This window comes from Misgurnus anguillicaudatus, unplaced genomic scaffold, assembly GCF_027580225.2.
Source record: "Misgurnus anguillicaudatus unplaced genomic scaffold, ASM2758022v2 HiC_scaffold_32, whole genome shotgun sequence".
NCBI lineage: Eukaryota > Metazoa > Chordata > Actinopteri > Cypriniformes > Cobitidae > Misgurnus > Misgurnus anguillicaudatus.
Window position 1 is genome coordinate 4,168,343 of NW_027395282.1, and position 19,399 is coordinate 4,187,741.

General features: G+C 39.3%; 1 protein-coding gene across 4 annotated transcripts in view; it reads right to left on the bottom strand.

The window, feature by feature from the left end:
* LOC129453645 (uncharacterized) overlaps window positions 1-19,399 on the bottom strand; it is a 122,997-nt gene that overhangs the window by 25,632 nt on the left and 77,966 nt on the right. Inside the window, exon 1 of one of the 4 annotated variants that reach the window (XM_073865607.1) lies at window positions 12,957-13,031. The exons of the other annotated variants lie outside the window; for them this stretch is intronic. The gene's annotated coding sequence lies outside the window, so the exon portion shown is untranslated. Of the gene's footprint in view, window positions 1-12,956; window positions 13,032-19,399 lie in introns of those variants that run through there. 4 annotated transcript variants of the gene reach the window in all.

A 19,399-nucleotide genomic window follows, 5' to 3' on the forward strand; every position in this document is an offset into this window, starting at 1 on the left:
AGAACCATGGTTAGTGTAGCCGTTTAGTGTAGTAAAACCATGGTCAAAGACCCGAGGTGAGGTATACATTAAAGGGTTAACCTGAAGTAGTAAAACCAAAAGAAAGTCAGCATCTCTTTAGTGTCCTCACTAATATAAGAAATTACTAGTTTGTCTTCCACCCAGTGCAAGCTTTTTACATGAACCCCCAAACCCCACCCAGAAAAACACAGCACAACTTATTAAAGTTTATTTAATTTATTTTAATGTTTGATTGTTCTGTGAAATACAGTGGTAATTAAGTGCTAAAAATCTACAAGAATTGAATTTGTTTCACGTTTTTTTTTTTTTTTTTTTTGCGCCACTGGGTCAATACAACGTAGTACGCATGTGTCTGCAGGAAGAGCCGCTTGTGCGAGTGCTCCATACTCCAATCCAGTAGGTGGCGGTAAATGCACCTTAAGTTGGTTTGCCACCCACCATTTAAACAACAAAAGAAGAAGAAGAAGAAGAAGAAGCCGCTTGTGCGCATGTGTCTGCATCCAAAGGTTACCACGACAAGTTTGCGACTGAGTAAATACAGGTAAGAACAGATAAAGATACTCTAGTTATTAAACCAATTTATTGACGTTATATTTAAAAATATAATGTTGGCTCGCTAAATATTAACCACATTTTAGCCATGTGCATCACGTATTAGTTTATATTTAGCGTATTAGCCTAACTGTTAGTTTGTTTCACGTAATAATTGTTTGCTGCATTTCAGCTTGCATATTAAGTTACACGTGTTTTTTGACCGGCATGTGAATATTAATCAGTTCGGTTACTCAAATACTTCTTGCCATCTACGGACAACGTTTCGTATGTAATGAATTTCTCACTTGTCAAACTTGGTCTGTGTGTGAGTGCTACAGTGGCATATATTATGGCATGCCACTCATGTGAAATATGAAAGTAATATGAAACATTCAGTCACTCAAAACCCTAGGTCAGTTTAATCCTGGGTTATCTTGCATGACACTTCACAATTTACCTGGGGTCACCAATTAATCATGCATATTTATAAATTAATGTTTTTTATACCACTGGCCTGTTGAATGTTTTATTCTGATTGGCTGAGAAATGTTTGATTGATTAAAATGTGATTACAGAAAAATAACCAATCTCACAATTTTTTTCTTTCCTTTCCTTACAGATACTACAGTACGTGATCTGGAGCTTGACTTCACATGTTTTGTGGTGATTAAAGGCGGAGTCCATGATGTTTGAAAGCCAATGTTGATATTTGAAATCACCTAAACAAACACGCCCCTACCCCAATAGAATCTGGACCTTCTGTTGATAGACCCGCCACACACATATGCAACCCGGCAAGGATGTCGGTTAGTAGACACGCTCCTTACTGCTGATTGGCTATGGGGCGGTTTCCCGGACCAGGATTAGCTTAATCCAGGACTAGGCCTTAGTTTAATTAGTAAATATAACTAGTTTTAACAAACATGCCTTACTAAAAACATTATCTGTGTGCATTTTGAGGTAAAATAAAGGGCACTGATGTATTTTAAGATATGTCAGTGCAAGTTGTTTTCAGTTTGGAGAGCTCTTAAAAGTGTTTAAGTCTAGGACTAGTCTAATCCCTGTCCAGGAAACTGCCCCTATAAGTGTGTTTTGGTAGTCGGCCCGTCTCCTTTTCCAAAGCGTTTTTCAAACATCGTGGACTCCGCCTTTAACAAATTGTGCGGTGCTTTTGGCATTGTCTATCCATGTATAATTGTGATGTTCCAGGAGTGCTAATGGAAGCTACACGGTATGTAGATGTTTGTTCCAGTATGTTTATGTGTGTGTACCTGGTAATTATCACGTTGTGGGGACCGAATGTCCCCACAAAGATAGGAATACCAGTAAATTTTGACCTCGTGGGGACATTTGTGAGGTCCCCATGAGGAACCAAGCTTATAAATCAAACGGAATGATGTTTCTTGAAAATCTAAGGTCGCAGAAAGTTTTCTGTGATGGTTGGGGTAAGGGTTTGGGGAAGGGAATAGAATATACAGTTTGTACAGTATAAAATGCATTACGTTTATGGAATGTCCCCACAAAACATGGAAACCAGAATGTGTGTGTGTGTGTGCGTGCCATGGAACAAATATTTATTTTATACCTTTTTGTGTGTTCTGTTTTTGACTTTTTTCCCCTGATATCAAGACACCAAAATAATGTTTTAATACGCATTTTCATGTGTTTGTAAAGAAAATAAGTGGTGTACTTCACTGTTATTTGTGTTATTCTTTATTCTGACATTTACACTTTTGTAGTCAGCCCACACACATTTAGTTTATTTTGATTTATATAGCACTTTTAAAAGTTTTTATTGTTGTAAAGCAGCTATACATACAATTATAATTTAAATAATGGTGATAGAAATTGATAAAATAAAATAGACATTATATGGTAGGAAAATACTTATATATGTGTGTGTGTGTATATGTATATATATGTGTGTGTGTGTGTGTGTGCGTGCGTGCGTGCGTGCGTGTGTGTGTGTGTGTGTATGTATATATATATATTAGTATTATTGCTAATTATTCTCAATGTACATATGGTAAATGAAAACTGACAAAAATTTCAAGTGTGTTGCTTATATTGTAAGGGATTTAAAACTTTTGGTTCTTTACAAAATACTTGCCTGGGCTATTCACTGTACTCCTGACTTTTGTCAGATTTATTGAAAGGTCTTTCTGTGTTACATTACTGAATTAGGTATGTGTCCAGTGGCACAACAAGACTCAAAATCTGATCCTGAAAAACAAGCTTTAAAAGTCCAAGCATTGTTTGATGTAAAAACTTATGTCTGGAATTACAGTTTAATTGTAAAAATACAAATAAATATAAAACTAAGAACATTTTCCTTAAAATTACAAATAAAAATGTTAAATTGTTAGTATGGTCATGTACTTTAAATATAACAAACCACACATTTAATAACAGATTTTTATTGTAAATTTACATGAATTTGTATGTAATTTAAGAAAACAGAAAAAATACTGTATAAATAATATAGTATTTTCCCGTTTAAAAACGTAGATTTTCTGTATTTTGTCTTTAATTACAAAATACTTAAAATAACAATCGAGCCGTTAATTGACAGATAATGTTTGTAATTTTACAGTGTTTTAATTATATTTTTCAATAATGGTAAACCACTGTAAAAAATGTAAAGTAATTGTTCGTAAAAAAAAAAATTTTTTTTACAGTGCATTTTATAATTAGTGCAGTAATAACTGTCAGTGTTTCCACTGGATGATACAAATATGCTTTGGTTATTTGTTAAATGTTGTCCATTCTTGTACCAGAGGTAATTATATTCTGATGTTTTTGGGCAGGAGGAATCACAGCTCAGTTTTACTCGCTGTCCTTCAGGATTCATCTTTACCTGTAAAACTAAATAATCAAAACCTTACATTAGATGAGAAATGAAAAAGAGTTTAACTGGACTGATGAGAATGTAAATGTACCTGAAACTGTTAGATTGACTGTGACTGAGCTGAGATGTTTAACTCCATCCTTCATAATGATCATGAGCTGATATTCTCCACTGTCTCTCTCTCTCAGATCATCTATTGAGAGTCGTGAGTAATCTTCAGTTATCCACTGACCAATTCGTCCTGAGTAATCTGAATCTAAAGTCAAATCTTCAGGTTCATCTTTGTTTCTCCAGTTTGTTCTTTGTTTCTGACTGAACCAGAACCCAGTTTTGATGTTGATGTTTGAGTGATCGCAGTTCACACTCATTAGTGTCCCCCTAACAGCACAAATATTCAGTTCATCACAGGTTACATTAAAGTTATCCAATGTTAGGAACCCTGAAAAGAAACGGTAACATTATTAATATTTGTAGTTTACTGTATGTAACGTCATTAAAATGACAGAGTGAGATGAGAGATTCAGACAGTCCTATAAGGATATGAACCCAGATTCATCAGTTTTGTTCTCAAACACAAATCTCTAAGTTCAGTTTTAAATATACAAACTCACTTTAAACATTTTAGAGACTGATCCAAATGGAAAATCCAGCCTTTGGAGCACAGCGATGTAAATTAAATTAGACTAAGTCAGGGGCGGAGCCAGACATTGTAGACATTGGGGGCTTAGCCCAAATCTAGGGGTTTCAAAGCTTGGTCCCCTGTTGATATTTGTTCTCCATTTACGGCAGCTTTATAAACTATTTTTTAATCTAAGTGTTCTCTGTATTGTCCAGTGTTGGGTGTAACTAGTTACTAAGTAATTTGCTACTGTAATTTAATTACTTGAAAAAGTAATGTAAGGGATTACTCTTATTTTTCTTGTAATCGAATTACAGTTACTTCTGATGTAACTAAATACTGTCTATGGACTAAACAATTATGTATATGTCACGGTAGGAAAATCCATTGTTTTCCTCCGTGTCATGTTTGTGTGTGTGTGTTGTTCACTTACCCCTGCCATGTGCTCGTTAGAGCAATCCCTGTCACCTGTGTGTTGATTGTCTCGCTCCAGCTGTTCATCATTACATCATCTCCATAAATACTCACCTGACTTTCTGTTCCCTGCCAGATTCTATTGTTTGCTCAGTCTCCGTGTTGCTTGGTTGTTCCGTGTACATTGGATTACGTGTTTCAGTTTGGATGTGTATTGTCGTCGTCGTCTTCGTGTGGATGTTCCGTGTCAGCTTGGATTTCACCACTGCTCACCACTCCACCAACGTCGCACTCAAAACATCAACTTCCACCGTAGTCATCGTCACCATTGCCTTCAACAACACCGGACTGGATTACTTCCGCATTGACACTGAATACTCTCTCTTTGTTTACATTTAATAAACATTGTTATATTTTTCACCTGCGTTTGCTTCCGTCTCTTACAAGTCATTACGGAAGAATCTGGCCAACATGGAAGCAGCAGGTGGTCAGCCGATCTCCGCGTTGGAGGAGTTTCTCCAGCGATCTCTGGCTCGTATGGATCATCAGGATCAAACCATCGAAGATATGCGGAAGGCCGTCCAGGTAATGGTGGCGAAGGTTTCCGAGCTCTCTCAGCGATCTCCGGACATCACGCCTCCCACTGCGCCACCCATGCCGCCCGCACCATCTTCACCTCCAGGGGGTAGTTTCATCCAGGAACCGAGACTTCCTATCCCGGAGAAATACGCCGGTGAGCCCAACTATTGCCGTACTTTTCTCTCTCATTGCTCTTTACACTTCGCCCAACAGCCCCGGTCTTTCTTCCTTGAGGAGACGAAGGTGGCGTTTACGCTCTCGCTTCTCAAAGGCAAGGCTGCCCTCTGGGGGACGGCGGTATGGGAAAACAAGGACAGCTGTTGTTCCTCGTTCGCCTCGCTTGCAGAGGAGATGAAGAGGGTTTTCGACCGCTCCGTCGCCGGGAGGGATGCCGCCCGTCTCCTCACGGATCTCCAGCAGGGGGAGCGGTCGGTCTCGGACTACGCCATCGAGTTCCGCACCCTGGCGGCGGAGTGCAGGTGGAACGAGGAAGCGCAGTGGGACCATTTCCTGCATGGGTTGGCGGATCGGATCCATCGAGAGATCATCACGGCGGAATTACCGAAGTCGCTCAACGGGTTGGTGGACTTGGCGATCCGGGTTGACGCACGCCTCTCCACCGTTGCCAGAAGGAAGACTCAAGGTCCGTCCCTACGTCAAGCGGAGTCCACGGATCCGCCCATCGAAGTTTACGCCGGTGGTCTCTCAGATCCGGAACCCATGCAGGTGGGTCGAGCTCGGTTACCCCGGGAGGAGAGGAAGCGGCGGAGATCCCTGGGTCTCTGCATGTACTGTGGCGAGTCGGGTCACCAATGCCAGAGGTGCCCGGTAAAAGACCAAGCCCGATAGTAAGACAGAGGCTACTATCGGGCAGGATCTCCGCACAGAAGACCTCTACTACATCCACTCTCCTTCCGGTGAGACTACGGTGGTCCACTATGTCACACTCAGGGCACGCACTTCTGGATTCGGGGGCGGAGGGCAACTTCATCGACAGCTCACTAGCACGTAAGGTCAAGTTACCTTTCACTTCACTCACCCACCAGATTGCGCCCTTCGCCCTCAATGGACATCAGTTACCCACTATCAAGTACACCACAGCACCTATCACACTCATTACTTCCGGAAACCACACAGAGACTATTTCATTTTTTATTACTGACACTGCTCTCTCCCCCATAGTTCTTGGACATCCTTGGCTTCATTCCCATAACCCAAGAATTGACTGGAAACTGGGTTCTGTTACCAGCTGGAGCGAGGAGTGTCATAAGTCCTGTCTTGTCTCTGCTTGTGTTTCTGTGTCTGAGTCTGTGTTTCAGGGGAAAGCAGTGGATTTGTCTACCGTGCCCGCGGAGTACCACGACCTGAAGGAGGTGTTCAGTAAGTCGCGGGCTGATTCTCTTCCTCCTCATCGTCCCTATGACTGTGCGATAGACTTATTGCCAGGTACGTTTCCGCCTAAGGGCAAGTTATACTCTCTGTCCGTTCCGGAGATGGAGGCCATGGAGAAATATATTTCTGATTCTCTGGCAACGGGGTTCATTCGCCCTTCCTCATCTCCAGCGGGGGCGGGGTTCTTTTTTGTGGGGAAGAAGGACGGATCCTTGCGACCTTGTATTGACTACCGAGGGTTGAACAACATCACGGTAAAGAATACTTATCCTTTGCCGTTGATGTCTTCAGCTTTCGAGAGGTTGCAGGGAGCGTCCGTTTTCACTAAATTGGACTTACGTAATGCATATCATTTGGTTCGCATCAGGAAGGGGGATGAATGGAAGACTGCGTTTAACACCCCTCGTGGCCATTTTGAGTACTGCGTGATGCCTTTCGGTCTCACGAACTCGCCGGCAGTCTTCCAAGCACTCGTTAATGACGTGTTGCGAGACATGGTAGACCAGTTCATATATGTTTACCTGGATGACATATTGATTTTTTCTTCGTCTCTCCAGGAACATTTGCAACACGTACGACGAGTGCTTCTGCGGTTGTTAGAGAATGGGCTTTTTGTCAAGGCGGAAAAATGCGTTTTTCATGCACAGTCTGTTTCTTTTTTAGGACACATCATTTCGACTGAGGGTGTTCGCATGGATCCTGAGAAAGTTAAGGCTGTGGTAGATTGGCCATCCCTAGAGTCTCGCAAGGCCCTGCAGAGATTTCTGGGGTTCGCCAATTTTTACCGGCGTTTCATTCGCAATTTCAGCCAACTAGCCGCACCTCTGACCGCTTTGACTTCCCCTGGTTTGACGTTCAGGTGGTCAGACGCAGCTGAGGCTGCGTTTGCCAAACTGAAAAGCTGCTTTGTTTCAGCTCCCATTCTCGTTACCCCTGATCGTTCACGTCAATTCATAGTGGAGGTCGACGCGTCAGAGGTGGGGGTAGGAGCAGTGTTGTCCCAGCGCGCATCCTCAGACGGAAAGGTTCATCCTTGCGCGTATTATTCCCATCGTTTATCTCCTGCGGAAGTTAACTATGACATTGGCAATCGAGAGTTGTTGGCGGTCAAGCTAGCACTGGAAGAATGGCGTCACTGGCTTGAAGGGTCGGGTGTACCTTTCATTGTATGGACGGACCATAAGAATCTCGAATACATTAGAACTGCCAAAAGACTTAACTCCAGGCAGGCTCGGTGGGCATTGTTTTTCGGTCGTTTCGATTTTACACTTTCTAACAGGCCGGGTTCCAAAAACATCAAACCCGATGCTTTATCCCGTCTTTTTGAGCGTTCCGATCGTACTGCTACTCCCGAGCCCATTTTACCGGAGAAAATCATTATCTCCGCGCTCAGATGGGAGGTCGAATCGAAGGTTTTGACAGCCTTAGAAGGGGTAACGCCCCCGGCTCGCTGCCCACCGAACCGTTTATTTGTGCCGGAAGGGTTACGGTCAGACGTCCTCCAGTGGGGTCATGGTTCCAGTGTTGCTTGTCACCCAGGGATTAGTAGAACTAGGTTTCTAGTCAAGCAACGATTTTGGTGGCCTGGTATGGCTCGTGACGTCCACGACTTCGTCTTGGCTTGTTCGGTTTGTGCCGTTGGTAAGACTTCCAATCGTCCTCCAGATGGGTTACTTTTACCGCTGTCTGTCCCTTCGAGACCCTGGTCCCACATTTCGCTAGATTTTATTACCGCCCTCCCACCCTCTAAGGGTAATACGGTGATTTTGACCGTAGTGGACCGGTTCTCGAAGGCGACCCATTTCATTCCCTTGCCCAAATTACCATCAGCCAAGGAAACAGCGGTAGCTGTCATTGACCACGTCTTCCGAATACATGGCCTCCCGACAGACGTGGTCTCTGACAGGGGTCCCCAGTTTGTGTCCAAATTTTGGCGAGAGTTCTGCAAATTGCTAGGGGCGACTGTTAGTCTTTCGTCCGGGTTTCATCCCCAGAGCAACGGTCAAACCGAGTGAGCCAATCAGGACGTCGAAAGGGTGTTGCGATGTCTGGTTTCCAAGAATCCTTCGTCCTGGTGTCAGCAACTCTCAATTGTGGAGTACGCACACAATTCTCTGCCGGTGTCATCTACGGGCATGTCTCCATTTAAGTGTAGTTTAGGGTACGAACCACCTAATTTTGTCAGTACTGAATCCGAGGTGTCGGTTCCCTCCGCAAACGCACTAGTCCAGAGGTGCCACCGCACCTGGACCAGAGCTCGCAGAGCTCTGCTCCAGGCAAGGTCACGCACCAAGGCCAAGGCCGATCGCCACCGGTCGAAGCCTCCCCGATACGTCGTCGGTCAAAGAGTGTGGCTTTCAACCCAGAATATTCCGATGCGTTCCGTCTCGAATAAACTTGCTCCCAAATTTATTGGCCCGTTTTCTGTTACCAAAATCATTAATCCGGTAACAGTGCGTCTTAGCCTTCCTCCTGCGTACAGGAGGGTTCACCCCGTCTTTCACGTTTCCAAAATTAAACCGGTGATTTTTTCCCGTCTTAATCCGCCTGTCCCGGTTCCCCCTCCGCCTCGTATCGTTAATGGGGAAACCACTTATTCGGTTAACCGTATTCTGGACTCCAGACGGAGGGGACGCGGATTTCAGTACTTGGTGGATTGGGAAGGTTACGGTCCGGAGGAGAGAAGGTGGGTTCCTGCTCGGGACATACTGGATCACCGCCTTATTGATGAATTCAATCAGCAGGTAAAGCAGGCTGGGAATGCCGAGGGGCGTTCCTAGGGAAGGGGGTACTGTCACGGTAGGAAAATCCATTGTTTTCCTCCGTGTCATGTTTGTGTGTGTGTGTTGTTCACTTACCCCTGCCATGTGCTCGTTAGAGCAATTCCTGTCACCTGTGTATTGATTGTCTCGCTCCAGCTGTTCATCATTACATCATCTCCATAAATACTCACCTGACTTTCTGTTCCCTGCCAGATTCTATTGTTTGCTCAGTCTCCGTGTTGCTTGGTTGTTCCGTGTACATTGGATTACGTGTTTCAGTTTGGATGTGTATTGTCGTCGTCGTCTTCGTGTGGATGTTCCGTGTCAGCTTGGATTTCACCACTGCTCACCACTCCACCAACGTCGCACTCAAAACACCAACTTCCACCGTAGTCATCGTCACCATTGCCTTCAACAACACCGGACTGGATTACTTCCGCATTGACACTGAATACTCTCTCTTTGTTTACATTTAATAAACATTGTTATATTTTTCACCTGCGTTTGCTTCCGTCTCTTACAAGTCATTACAGTATACTATAATAAATAGTGGATTAAACATGGTTTTAGTTTACAATTCTAACTATTAACTGGTTGATTATTAGCATTAATATTACTGAGATGTTGACTGTTTTTTAGTAGGCCTACTTAAATAACACATATTAATGCCTGATTCTGCAAAACCTTATTCTACATCCTTAACCCTCCCCATTTATACAATTACTTAAATAAACAACTACTTTAGTATTAATAAGCAGTAGTTAGAGTATATTGAGGCAAAAGTAGTTAATAGTTAATTAATAGAGAGAAATGAACCCTAAAGTGGGACCAGAATAATTGATGTACTTTTATATATTATTTCTTTGAGCCATTTCAAGCCTATCCTTGTATCATGTACTAAATAGGATTTAGAAAGTAATTTGTAATAATTACATACTTTTTGGAGAGAGTAATTTGTAAAGTAATTTAATTACATGATTGAAGATGTAATTAGTTACTAGTAATTAATTACTTTTTTGAGTAACTTACCCAAACTGCAACATAACAAATTTTGACAATGATACTTTAACTTCTCTTATCCAAAAATAGGCAAACATGTTTGCTGAAGGCTAATCCAGTAACTATAAAACTACATAAGAATAACAATTTTTGACTTCATTGACAGAACAATTTCTCACCAGCTTATGAAAGCGTTTCTCTCTCTTTCTGTCTATCTGTCTGTCTGTGATCTCTCTCCACCCTCCTCTCTTCCTATTTGCACTGACAGTTATCACACATAAGGATATTTTAATGTAAGAGATTGGGGATTCACATTTTATAACGGTCTATCAATGTATTTCTGAGGTAAAATCATTGCGAATTTCAAATGCATATGGACAAAACATAAGCTACCTAACTAACTATATACGTTCTCACCTTCTTTTCTGACGTCTTTAAAAATATAAATCGTATATCCATCTATAATAAAGTATATATGCAACAATGTATATGTTTTAAAGTTATTAAATGTACTTTAAATACAACCTTACCAATGACCAATAAGGCAGACTAGACCAGAGCACCACAGTAAGTTAGACGTTAGCCATGCAGATAATATATCAGTTGACGCTATTTAACAGTATTTACATCACATACCTATAAATATACACTTACAGTAATAAAGAAGGCACTGTAATAATAAAGACACTTTGAAAATGCGTTAACTGTGGGGAGATTCAGCATATTATTTTGCCTTCAACACGCATCTTTTATTCATTTTCAGTTGAGTGGGGGACCGGAGAATTAAAGCTGAGTGCCGCCACCTAGCGTCCTGGATTAATTCATTTTACAGATCTGAAAAGATTCGGGGCTTTTGACAAAACATTCGGGGCTTGAGCCCCATAAACCACCCCCCCCCCCCCCGCTCCGCCCCTGGGAACTAGCTTAAAATCTGACATACTTTTAACAAATATATAATAAATTGAAGTATTTCAGTATAACACAAAACTGTGTTTCATACCTTGAATGTGTAACAGCAGGATCAGTGATGAGAGTCTGAAGTTCATGATTTCTCTTTGTAGAAACTCACATATACAAGCTACAAAACATTAAAGAAGAACTTTTCTTATTGCTGATAAAAAACACAATGTTAGTTTGACTGTGACTTTCTCAATCGGATGCAAAAATACGTTGTGCACATGCGCAGAACATTTGCGCTCCAAGTTCATGTATTATATTTATGAATCTCCTCACAGAAACACGCAACAACAACAGCATTAATGGAGTCACACGCTGTACTAAATTCTGCAGCGTTTGTTTATACTTTTAAAACATTAGGCTACTTAAAGCAATAAAATAGCGTTGTGACTTTTGAAAAGTGTGTTTTCATTCCCTATATCGGAAAACTTCTTAAGAACAATTCCAACTCAGTTTTGACTTTTATACAGAGTAAAGCGTGAACTCCAACGAGAGATGCTGTCGCAAGCGTAGCGTTGCCAAGTCCGCTGCTTTTTTCGAGTTTAGATTTGGGATACTGTTTAAACTGTTTCCACTAGTTGTTTTTTTCTGCAGGTAGAAGATTAAATGATTTCGTTGATAAGTTATTGGTATTTGGGCTGTGAATAGTCATTGGGATGCTTTTGGGCTAGTTTCGAACGTCCAGTCGGATGGTTTTGAAACGTGAGTCTGGTAACCCTGGCTTTGCTTGCGCAGACTTTCGGTTCGTATTCTATATAATGTACATGTAAACAGTATTTAAATCAGATTGCAATGTTTAGGGTGCATGCAAACTGTATCGTCGTGAGTGAGTGATCTTTATTGACATAATATATATTGTACAAAGAATGAATAAATAAATAAATACATAAAATGACTTTGTACAATTATCAGTCAAAAGAATAGACACAATAAAGCCATTAGGCTTATTTCCATTGTGGTCCTCCAAAATGTGTGCCCTACAAGATGCGTGTAAATGTTTAAAAATGTAGGGATATGGGTTAAGCATTTGTAAGTTAAATGTTATTATATATTTTGAATATGCGGATGATTAAAACAAAAAATAAAACCATAAAACGTGGACAAAACATCCCCAGAAACGTACCACATAAAACAAAAATGGAAAATACAGTACATACAATAAAACTACTACTACTCAGCCAGTGCTTTAGGGTTGACTTAAAATGATTAGTATTGTCTGTTAACTTTAAGGCTGCTGGTAACGCATTCCATATGACTGCTGCTGAATACATAAAAGATCACTTGCCCTTACAACTTTTAAATCTGCATAAAACAAATCAGTGGTACTACCCCTTGTTGAATAGCTGTGTACAGCATTAACCTTAGAAAAATAGTTACAAAGATATGTAGGTATTTGATTTTTAACTATTCTATGTACCATACACATTTTTATATATGTTACTCTTTCTTCTAGTTTAAGCCACTTAAGGCTACTAAAATGAGCTGGGTTGAGGTGTGTGTGCGGGTGTAGTTTTAAAATAAGCCTCACTAATTTGTTTTGTGATGTCTGCAATTTCTGTTTGAAAATTTTAGGAATGGTTGTATACCATGAAGTGCAGGCATAATCAAAACACACATTTATAACGATTTCAATCATATTAAATTTAGTCGGATTGACAAATTTTGTGCATGTAAACATAGCCATTGTGAAAAAAATATCTAGAACTAGCTTGCAACCTCCCCAGAAAAGTTATCAGTAAATGGTCAGTGAGATAAACTTTTAGGAAAATTTTAATTGTCAACTTCAGCTTAATTGTTAAACTAAACATTATAAAAGCTGTTTTAATTTTACCTTAGTAACTCTTTACAAAAGTCTAGATGGTGGATGATCACGAGATGGTGCCTGCAGGGTCAGGGGAAAATCTGCCCCGACAAAACGTTGCACAACGTTTATTTAACAGAAACAGTGATGTGTTGAACGCCCTGTTGTGATGACGCAAGAGTTGCAACTACGGTAGCTGAGAGGCCATTATTTCTGTTCTTTTTAAAATGTTTCTGAAGCCTGATGAAATCATTATAAATGTGTGTTTAATACTGTAAAATACCCTCAATGTTACAGTCACTGACCTTACCGTCCAGAATGAAAGACAACATTCCAACTTGAACCCATTGAGCGAGCTGTCTCTTTACTACGGCGTGATTTTATACATCTTGCCGCTGATTGGGCCGACATTTCTGACACACACCAAACAAGAGAAAATGCATCTAAAACCTGTTGCACACCGTTTCCAGGAAACATGTCGTTCAACCCGGAAACCGTAGCAAAACGTTGCGCACCTGTGTGAGCTTGAACGTGCCCCTGGGTATCTCCCATCCATTCCATATCCGTTTTAAAATCAAAAACGGAAAGCAATGAACCAGTTGTATTTTCATTTATCATTTCCATTTATGAAATGAAAAAAGAAAACTAGGAATTGATAGGCTACCAAATTTAAATTGTTTTTCTCAGTTCTTACTGAGAAAAGTCTTTAGGCACGTTCACATTATAACTATATAGGCTACATTTATACAGTATCACACACACGCAACATACTATAACTTTATGCTAATTCTTTCATCACAATGTCATATTAAATATTTCCTGTAATAAAAACTTTTGCAATTGTTTAAATATCATTGAATGTGTAAATATGCTGTTCTTGTTGCATTTACACAGCGAGTAACAGCAGATGTCCTAAACGCTACACTTCTCGTAACTCTAAACAGTGAATCTAGTAATTTGTGTATCTAATATCTTATCTTTTGCCGTAGTCAATGTAATAGAATAAAATAGTAAATTTCACAGCAACTGCATCATCGCTGTATACCTGGTAATTTTATGTAATGGAACTAAATGATTTAACTTTCTAACTTTAACTTTAAAGATCTGAAAGTCCCAGAGCTAGAGATCATTTTTGACTGAGTAAGACTAGGTTTCACACACAGGTCTACATAACTAATGAGAACTACAAGCTGCATAAAAATATTTCATCTACTTTACTAACATAATAAGTATATTACACTGGAGAAAAATGCAAAGGAAATAAAAAGTATACAACTTTATAGATTTGTTTTGGAAGAGTTTTGTTTTGACACAGAAGAGGTAACAGTAGATGGTGAATGCTGAAAGTTTTTAGCAGCTATAGTGTCATAGAAAGACGAGCTGGAAGGCAGGTGAAGTCCTGCACCCTTCAAACAGAAGGGGATAGAGTGACCTCTGCTGGTTCAGCTTCCACATAGCAAGAAGGGCTATAAATATGTTACAAAACTAAAATGTGAATTAAATAATAGAAACTTATAAATAAATGCTCTACCTGCTATCCTAAGATACATATAAAATGAGTTCACTTGTCTTAATCTGAAGTTACAGGTCACCAATGCTCTTACAAATGTTTAATTCTCCCTAACAGCCAGAGTTGTTATTTTATTAGTTTTAATTTTTTATTCAGTTAACTAAAGTGTTTTTTTCACACCCAGTGCTACTTTACTTTTTATTTTGTGTCAGTCGTGCCTCAAGATTATATGGAAAATGAAATCTCAATCATAAATTTAATTACATTTTTCAATTTGGCCGATGCTTTATCACGTTAAAAATGAAATCATTTAATATAATGTTTTAATTTTTATTTTAGCATTTAATTTTCAAATTTGGGACATATTTTGCGATTTTAATTTTATTTTATCGTTTAATTCATAAAAGTCCAAAAATACCTTCCATACAATATGAATAGGCATTTGATTAAAAAAAATTATCTGCAAAATCTGAGCGCCCTCAAGCGGTCATTTTAAGAACATCACCTGGCGCGTGCAGCCTTCGGTGGTTTAAAGGCGGAGTGCACAATGTTTGAAAAACGCTTTGGAAAAGGAGACGGGCCGACTACCAAAACACACTTATAGCCAATCAGCAGTAAGGAGTGTGTCTACTAACTGACATCCTTGCCGGGTTGTGTATGTGTGGGGCGGGTCTTTTAAAAGAAGGTCCAGATTCTATTGGGGTAGGGGCGTGTTTGTTTAGGTGATTTCAAATATCAACATTGGCTTTCAAACATTGTGCACTCCGCCTTTAATGGTCCCGTACACACTGCATATTAATTCGGTTGTCACTTCACCTTTTAATGCTTAATGCTGTTCTGTACACACACAGTTCAGTACCGGACTCACAACCGCATTCTACAACCGAATTAACTCCTGCAAAATGCAGGTATTGACAACTCTGCACAGTGTGTACATAACCGAACTGAACAACTAGTAGTTAATCAAGTGTTTAAACGTTCATCATAAAAAGGACAGGTCTCTCTTCTGAAAAAATAAATGCTAAGAAGAGGAAAAAGTCTTCTGCCTGCGCGGTTCAGAAAATGACAGTGGCACAAGCGTTTGCTGACTAGTGTTGCCAGATCTTCCCAGCCAACATTGCAAGGTGGGGCCCATGTGGGCCCCATATGGGCTTCCTATGTGGGCCCTATATGGGTTTGTCCATGGGTTCCACTGTGGCCCCACCTGGGTTGCCCACATGAATTTGATATAGAAACTGAGTGGGGCCTATGTGGGGCCCACGTGGGCAACACACATAGGGCCCATATTGCACCCACGTAATGAAGCCCACGTTACATATCAGGGCCCAGAATGGATTTTTAATGGGTACTGGACTGGTCCCTTATTATGAAATAATTATACTTTTAATGCTTAATTGTAATTTACTTAAATAATATATTTGTTTTAAATTGAAAACCGATAAAAGCAAATCATTTCAGTTCGGTAAATATCAGCTTTCAGCATAAATATTCAACAGTTCATTTATCTGTAACATCACAAAACATGAAGGAGGTGCAATATGAAAAAATCAAATAAAAAAACTGTAAAGGTTCAATATATCAAAATACTTTATTGTCAATTTATAACAATACAATGCTAAAATAATCATGAACATTTCAAAACTGCTAAGGCAGGTAATGACTAACAATTTAACATAACACTTAAAATAAGCATTGAAAGAAGTCAAACTCTTAAAATACTTTGAACTCAAAAACAACACAAACATTGCTCACTCTTCTGGAGATGGTCTTCTGATCATCAATTAATCTTTGCTCAAACGTTTTATGAAGAACTTCCAAAGCATCCACAGCCAAACTCATTAAATGTCCTTGCACGTTTGCTTTGATTCATCCCTGTGCAGTCCGTGAACTTGTACCGTAGTTTTACATTTTCTAAAAACATAACTCAGGATAAATTACAAGTGTAACAGTTGTGAGAGACTCCTGCTGCTCCGGTAGAAACTGTATCCTTGCGCCTGAGCGGAAATTCTTGTAGTTTAAATGTTTATCATCTTCATAGTTGTAATTTTAAAAGTCTGCCTATTTTAGCAAAGATTATTTAAAATATGATATTATATTATGTCATAAAAATCACAATTAAAACATTTGAAGCAGGACTACTTTGTCAAGCGTAATGTGTCGTTGCAGTGAGCAGATCGTAATGAGGTCTCCTTATATGAAACACCTGACTCCACTAATCAGACTCCTTTCAGAATGTTTGAAACATTTCTTTAATTAACACACTTATCAAACTGATGAACTTTCTGACATTTCTTATTTTCACTCATGCTCAGCTGTGCAAATTAAAATTAATAATTGGCAGGTTAACATTACAAATATCACAAATAAATGTTAACAATAATGCATTTTTATTTAAAATGTTTTATACTGATCAGATCCTATCTGTGATATTATTTGCTCTTTGTATAAAAGTGACTATAAACCACACTCTTAGAACGAATGTGTTAAAAACAACACATTAGTGTTGATTGTGGGACGACACACTAAATGCGTTGTCCCAGAATTCACCCATCACTGTGTTATTATTGAAATAACACATTTTGTGTTACTTTTAACACAACTTGTGTTATATTTTAACACAAAATCAACACAAAATGACACACAATGTGTTAAAATTACACATAATGTGTTAAAAGCTTAGCGCACAAAGCTGTGTAAAAAATTTACACATCCTTTCTAAGAGTGCAAAAGTAATAATTTTAAGAGTTTAAATGTATATAAAATGTATTTTAAGCATAAAATGTTTTGCCCACATAGGTGCCATGAGGGCCCCACTGTCACGTAGTGCCCCCTGTGTCCCTGTGTTCTGTTATTCTGGTGTTTTGTGATACTTGTGTTTTGGTTTACTTACGTCTCTGTGTACCGTGTTTGACTTGTGTTCTTGTATACCCTTGTTCCTAGTGTAGCTCCCTGTGTTAATAAGTGTCTCCGCCCCCTTGTGTGTAACCATGGTTATTCATTGTGTTCATGCCTCTCCCCTTGTGTGTTGTCCTGGTTACTGATTGTTCCTGCTCTGTCATTGGTTATTGTCATGCATATATACTCTGCCTGTTCAGTAGTGATGGCCAAACGAGGCTTCCTGAACCAATGAGGCTTTCCAGCCCATTGGTTCGCCAAAAGGTTCATTTACCCGAAGCCTCATGAAACACTGTGCTCTCCAGTGACACCTGCTGTGCAAAGCAATGTATTGCACACGCACACAAATCTATTCATTTTGAGCAACCAAATTGTCATGGTGTGGGCTTTTGAATAAAGTATATTAAAGAAAGTATTTTACTCTGCTTGTGTTAACCTATGTACACACAACTCACACATACACAACTTTGTGTTCAACTATACAGTAGTTCTTGAGTTAGTGATAACAGTGCATGCACTAAATAAAGAAATTATCGTGAGTGCAGTGCTTATTGAACTGGGGGTGCAATAGTGCAATGCTTATGGGACTGGAAGTGTGGAACAGCAAACTGCAACACGGAAAAGTGTTTACTGGTTTTTATTTAGAAACAAAAGTTTTTTAACAGTATTTGGATTGAGGCTGTTTCTGTTTTTAGAAAACACCCTATCACAGGGCACTGATGATGCTGGACAACATAAGAAGATCAGTGCCAGCTTATATAAATTGGGATATTGGAGCTGTTTGTTGCAATATCCCAATGGATCCTCAATCCTTCTAGGTTATCCTTAATACAGTCTAGTCTTATAATAATAATAACAGCAGCAATAATATAAATAATAATAACACAACTGTACATATAGGCTATATAATATAATTACGTATTATAGGTATTAGAACTAGATGGTAACACTTTAGAATACGGATCCATTGTTAATGAATAACTACACAGGAACAAATCAGTAATGCAGTATTAACAATCTAGTAACTACTGTTAACTAACAAGAAACTCTGATTAACAAACTGGTAAGTAATAGCACACAGATGAATGTGGTAGTTCACTATTAACTAATCAATAACTACTATTTTTTCATACTTCTCAAAGAACTACTGAGAAGTTTTATAATTCATGCAAACTAAACGACAACTAATGGAGGACCAATGGTAAATGGTAAATGGACTGCATTTATATAGCGCTTTTAAAAGACCTATGGCCATCCAAAGCGCTTTACAATTAGCCTCACATTCACCCATTCACGCGCACATTCATACACCGACGGCGGTGTCAGCTAACTAACTAAATGACTAACACTACATTAACACGTTCAATACTGTAAACAAATACACAAGACGGTTTACATTATCAATAGGTAATAGCAGACTTGTTCTCATTTAAAGACTACTGGAACTTATAGATTCATCAACCATCTAAATGCCATACATACATACAGTGTGTGCAAAAGACTACCCAGTCTCACAAAATTTCGTGATATAGACCAGTTCAAATGATGTAAACAACACTGGTCCAGAAGCACTTCCTGTTACAGTTTGTGACAGTTATTTTTTTATTTCACATATATTATTATCTTTAAGATGTTTGTTTAACTTCAGTTAATTCAGGTTTATATGTTCTGTTGGTTTATTTTATCCCAACATTTATCTAGTGTTAAAAAACGGAAACAGGAAGTGCTTCTGGACCAGTGTTGTTTACATCTTTTGAAATGGTCTAGTCACGTATTTTTTATTCTTTTTTTCGTGATATTATCACGAATTTCCGAGTTTTTTCATGATCCTATAACGAATTCCTGTTTTCGTGTGATTATCACGTATTGGTTACTCAACTGCTTTTTCCTATTTTTAATCCATTGTCGCTTCGGTATTGGTTGCGCCTAGTAGGCATGGTTATGCTGAAGTATCGAGACTCGCGTGTTCGGAGAGAAATAACGCGAGATCCGCTGTGGCAATGGAGGAAGGTACATGTGCTGTCTTTCTAAAGTTTATAATATCACAGATTGATGGCATAACTGGTGA